Source organism: Cebidichthys violaceus, unplaced genomic scaffold, assembly GCF_023349555.1.
Source record: "Cebidichthys violaceus isolate CVI_PGR_0920_01 unplaced genomic scaffold, fCebVio1.0.p SCAF_16, whole genome shotgun sequence".
NCBI classification, from domain to species: domain Eukaryota; kingdom Metazoa; phylum Chordata; class Actinopteri; order Perciformes; family Stichaeidae; genus Cebidichthys; species Cebidichthys violaceus.
The window spans coordinates 14,700,044-14,706,069 of NW_027176329.1; positions in this window are offsets into that span (position 1 = coordinate 14,700,044).

The window sequence follows — 6,026 nt, forward strand, 5'->3', positions numbered from 1 at the left end:
GAAGCTAGTCGGCTATTCCTAACAGGTCTCTCTTGAGTTACACCAGTGAGCTCTCACCCAGACCGATGTTCAAACGGTCAAACACAGCAGCGTCAAGCTCCGACACACTGCTACCGCACACGTCGGCAGTAGCACCGAGCCATTAAATTAAGCTCTCCTGAATGTCACACACGTCTAGACAACCGCGGTGAACGTAAAGCCAAGTGAGTAACGAGCTAAAAAAAGACTTTATTGCACCTTTTATTAAAGCAAAATATAAAGTACAAATACAGCTTCATGTGTGAGAGAATATCAGATGTCTCTATAAATAAATATACTCCCAGAAAAGGCAGTAGAGAACACTTGAGCTATTCTTTGTAGGTTAGTATAAAACTTTCTCTATAGACTTTCTTTTCCTGGAAGCGTACCTTAACATGGCGCTCTGCATGCTTTAACCCTGACCCTGAAATTAGGTTACACCTTGTGGGGACCACCTATGTGTCCCTGACTTGGAGGTGAGTCCCCACATGGTGTATGAAGAGATGTTTGTATATTCACACAAATACAGATGAAGAAAATCTGTATCTCTAAAACATCTTCCTGTGCTTTCTGATCTCTGCGCCTGATTTGCATGACGTTTTATTTCCCTATTCAAATCGTTCAAAGAAAACCACGTAACTCCAAATAAATTAGATTAAAGATTAAATGTTTCTTAATGTGTGTTTTGTATGTACTTTTAAAGCCAATTAAATCATTTCAAACATTATAATGTGTTTTTCTGGGCTCATAAGAAGTTTATGTTCAGAGATACATGTTTTTCATAGTGTATTGTTAATCCCGCCCATTCAAGCAAACAGAACAATGGACAAAAAGATGCTCTCACAGCTACAGCTCTGAAAATGAATCATCTCTGGCCTAGAAAATATCTCTCACTTTTTGACATAAAGTTACATTTGTTTTAGAACATTTACTAACAAGCCAAAAAGTAGCAAATATGTCATAATGTGGGATTGCAAAAAAACTAGCTTTAAAATATGCTTTACAATGATTACAACTAGTTAAGAAATGCAAAAATGATTAAAACCTCAAACCCAGTTTAAATTGTATTTTTTGCTTGGTTAGAAAATGTTTAGCTCTTTTTAGACTTCACCATAGAAGACACATAAGAAGGGAACAAAGTCTCTGCGACGTCAGACGTTGGTTTGCGGACCGCTGTTTTGAAGTCTCGAATTGACATATTGGCCGTCGCCATCTTGCTTTTTCGGAATCAGAGAGAGGGTGGAGCCAAGTACAACCAACTGCTGAATACAACATTTTCAGGGGGCCGGAAATGTTTCAATCAGCTTGTCATGAATTGAAAACACTCTGTGAAAAGTTCAGAGAGAAAAACACGGACAACTCCCAGACCGGTCAACGCCGGGGGAGCGACCTGTCAATCACAAGGTAGCCCATTCTCCCCGCGAGGCGGTTCAACGCTGCTGCTCAAAGCTTTGCCTCCACCTCCCTAGCCTCCAGCTTTCCGAGTCCTAACATGGCTCAAAGGTTAAAATGGTATTCAATGTCTTGCTTTGGGGGTTTTCTGCATCGCGCTCCCTGCTTTGGCTCAGCGCACTAATCCCGGGAGCGCCTTAGAGCCGAGCCATCAGCGCCGAGCACGACTCTATTTCCATTTGTTGCATTAAATGTTTAAATCTATGACGAGAGTGTTCTGACTCAAATGTGACCCAGAGTTTGTTGCCTTGTACCCAGTGATTTTTTTTTTTACAGTAGCTTGACCACTTAAAATATTTGAAACTTAAGCACTCATGGTGTGCCTCGACACACGTCTCCTGGCCTGTCTAAAAACACACTAGAGTAACATGAACTGATGTCTGTAAACACCCGGCTCTCTGCTACCACACTGTATTTATAGCTAAACATTTTACCACCGAGTAAAAGAGACTCTTGTTGATGGTAAAATGACACATTGCTGATTTTGAACTCATGTGAGCTCCACTGCTGAACTTTAAAGATTTTGTGTTAAAGATTTGTTTCTTCGTGTACTAAAAATCTCTCGTAACAAATGTAAATAAAATATCAGATTTTGTATTTTGAATTATTGAGACAAAGAGAGAAGTAAAGCGGGAATAAATATATAACATAACATTGGGACCCCTTGGATAATCCTTGTATTTGTCATTTATTAAAAATCTGAAATCCACAAGTGAGTGTTTGACTTTTAAACATAATACATGCAATATCGAATTACGCCTTTGTTGAGAAATCGATCAATACAACAGCGAAAGCCTCGAGGACGCCTTTTACCTTGATCGATTCCTGTGTGACTCTTCGGATTCAGAATCCACACATGAATAACAATATCCTGTAATTGTTTGTTTCAATTGACATGTTTTTAAAAAAGTAAATAAATGAATATATAAAATATCTGCAGTAAACAAGGACTACTTTACATTTATTGGAAGTCATGAAGTGAGACGTGTTTGTTACATAACATACCCTAGTAGAAATACCTGTGGTCTGCAGTTTAACATTTTACAAGAAGAAGTTTTCCTTCTCTGGGAGAGAGGAAGGATTTGAGGACAAGAGGAAATGAGAGTGTAATCTTGACTGGCAGACCTCCCCTCCGGCATATGGACGCCTGTCAGCGAGTCTGGAGCCGTTATCAGCGACTGCAGGCATGCGCTCTTTACCACCAAAGAGCCCTGGGAGGAGGAGAGACAGCCGGACGGCGAAGCATCAGACTGAACGAAGAGAGGAAATTAAAATTCCAGAATGTCTTCACAGGTGGCAGACTCCTGTTGACTCATGAAAGCTGACACAAGGCGGTAGCTATTATCGTACTGTATGTACGACAACTGTGCTGCTGGCTTCAGACTATATAATAATGCTGGAGAGCCAGGTGCACAATGGGAGAACCCCGGTGTAGACACTGGCGTGCTGTTAAGGGTTTCAGTATATTGGGTTTTTATTAAACGCTGGAAATTGGTCACACGATGATACCTGTCTGTCCTGGGAAACATGCAATCATGTTTTCTAATCCCCAACGTGTCCATTCTGTGTCCAGGTTGTGGGCCATGGATTAAGAGACCTCTAAGAATGTGCATATTAATCCATCAAGGGTAGCTGCATACACCAATACATGATTATGTCTTTCTCTTTCAGGTTTGCTTCCTCGTGTCCATTCTCATTAATGATTCTCACCCTCATTCAGCCGGCTCGTTTCATAGTGTTTACATTGAGACAAAGTCTCAAATAAAAATAGGCTAATTATTCAAACTTTATGGCTTCAGAATTCATAATAGAAATAATAATAATTGACCAGTGTGACAACAGTTTAACAGCTTTATAGACGGACATATATTTGCTGCAGCGGGACACATTTGGCAGTGAAAGTCTATTTTCTCATCTATTAACATTAGCCGTGTTTTCATTCAATTGTCCAGTGAATTTTAAGCAAAAAAGAAATAAGCCGTGTTAGCTAGCTACTGCGTGGTTTGGTCAGAAGTTGGCGCTGTACGCTGCGCAAGGCTGTACTCCGCCAGTAAACAGAGTAGAAGAAGTAGAGGTTGTGAACCAGAAACAAAACATGTTACTTTCTAAACCATCTAGGAGAGAACGATGTAGGGAGGTTTTTCAGGAATTTGTCTCAATTGGACACGTTTTAATTTCTCTCATGTTAGCCAGTGTTGACCATGTTTCATGCTGTCCAGAGACGAAGACAGGCATTCACACGTTATGGGAATATCAAGGAAGACGCAGACAGCAGCAACAGCTGATCAGTCTGTTAAAGATTTGCCACATCAGAATTTATTTCTGAAAAGGTGGTTCCATATTCCATTTCGCACATAAAGTATTTTTTGACAACTTTAAAAACCACCTCAAGCGAGCGTAAAATGAAGTTTTGTTAAATTTGACTGTTTCCAAACAGCTTTTCCAATGTGATACTTTGTAATGTGCATACATATATGTGAATGGAAAAAAAAAAAAAAAAACACCTTACGTTGTGTAAAAAAATGCATGTGAAAAATATGGACTTGCTGTTCACTATTCACACCTTACAGTACTGGAGTTGCTCATTTTAAACAATTTCATTTTAGCAGGAAACAATCAATGATGCGTATTTTGCTGCATCTATTTTTATCTTGTGTGTGACTCAAACCAGGTAAATTAGCTTAAAATAGCACATCTAATGGTTTCTAACCATAGCCACGTGACCAACAGTTCAGATTAACCTTAGCCATTCTAATCTCTCTGATAATGACTTTGCATTACTCTGAAGGAACTTTTCATCTTAGATCTTTTACTCCATATCCAAACTGCTGAGTCGATAAAGCACCAAGACTCACAAATACTGATTACATTTCTGCTCAAAACAGCTTGCTCAGCCCAAATGTTCCAATCATTGCTGATGGTCCTGATGCTCACATTTTAGAAATGTTGTATCTAAACTGGTGATGCTTGAGAAACATTCTCTTTCAAACTGCTTTTAAGTGAGCGTGTGGCTTTCTTATGGGCAGCTTGCTATGAAATGAACAAAGCGGACAAACAGTTTGTAGGTGTGAAAAGCAACCAAAGGCTCAAAATGCTCAGTTTCTTCTCTGCACTCTTCGGTGTCCGGTCGTGAAACAGAGTGGTTGGTTGCACTGAGCGGAACAAGCAGGTGTGCAATATAGAAATGTCAGACATAAATACTTAGGGTTCTATTGTCCTTGCTTGGTCACAAAGAAATGCAGAAATTCACGAACAAATGTCCACTCTTCAAGCTGCTGTTGCTGTTGCACAAGGCCATGAAGGGCGACACAGTAGCGTCAGACGGAGAGGCCAACTAATTAAAACTTTGACACCAAATCACATTCCTCGCTGCTTCAACCAAACACATCTCCATCTCCAGCGCACTCTGCCAGCAGATCTATTGTCAGCGGGGATTAAAAACTGTCCCATTTCCCCCTGGGCTGACAGTCCCTCCCTGTGTTCTTCCCCAGAGAAGACATGTCAGCGTTATTAAGAGGCCGCACAGTCTTAATTACTGCCTGTCACAGTCTGCTGTTTCCTTTTTTTTAGGTCAGATTTGTCAAGTTATTATATTTTTTTTTCACAGTATCTGTCCATCTAAGCGGTGTGAGCTTGTATGGATGACCATGTGGGACCCTCGGGTTTATAAGGTTAAAAGTCTGCAAAAAGTGCAACACACCTGCCATGACATGTAGCATTGCATCATTTACAGAAACGCACACCAGATGCACCGAGAGGACAAAAGTAGTAATCAAGTTACCGACGCCTGGACGTGATGAATTTGGAGCGTCAATGGAGAGCCGATGGCAGCGTATCCTGACTCTTTGATGCACGTCTACGAGCCGTTGTCCCGACGGATTTGTCCAAATCTCAAGGCACCGCCTCCACCACTTTTCGCTTGTCACTGCGGACATGTCACTACTCCCATGCAGCAACTATGTAATCCGATGAGTCTAAGAATCATGAACATATATATGAGCAGCCTGGTCTCTTAAAAAAATGAGGTTCCCATGCAGCGAAACTACTTTGTCGATTACGTTTCGGGGGAAACGAGATTCCTTTTGTTCATCACACAGTTTCTAATCACAAGTGTGTTGTGTGTTGAGAGTAGGTTGGGGTAACACATCTGTTAGTGTCCCCTGTGAATCCAAAAGTCAATGTTGACAAATTTTAATCTATGTCTGTAACTGAAATGATGGAACAGGCAAACCATGTGTTTAAAACTGCAACCGTAATCATCAATACATTTCAGTAGAAACCTAATTGAGAATGGAGTTTAGGGAACTTAACTCTTAGTAACCTTAATCAATTAGCTTTTGTTGATTAAGCAAATCTTAATCCTACCATGCTGTATGTGGCAGATCAGAAAACACTGATGGGAATCCTTCTTACAGACATTTGGGTCTGTTTTGACACCGACACCTTGTTGGAGTTGTTGGAGCATTGACACAGTACTCAATAATTCACATGACACAACCCAATTTTCATATAGAACTTTTAATGAATATATCTATATATTTATATACTTATATTTT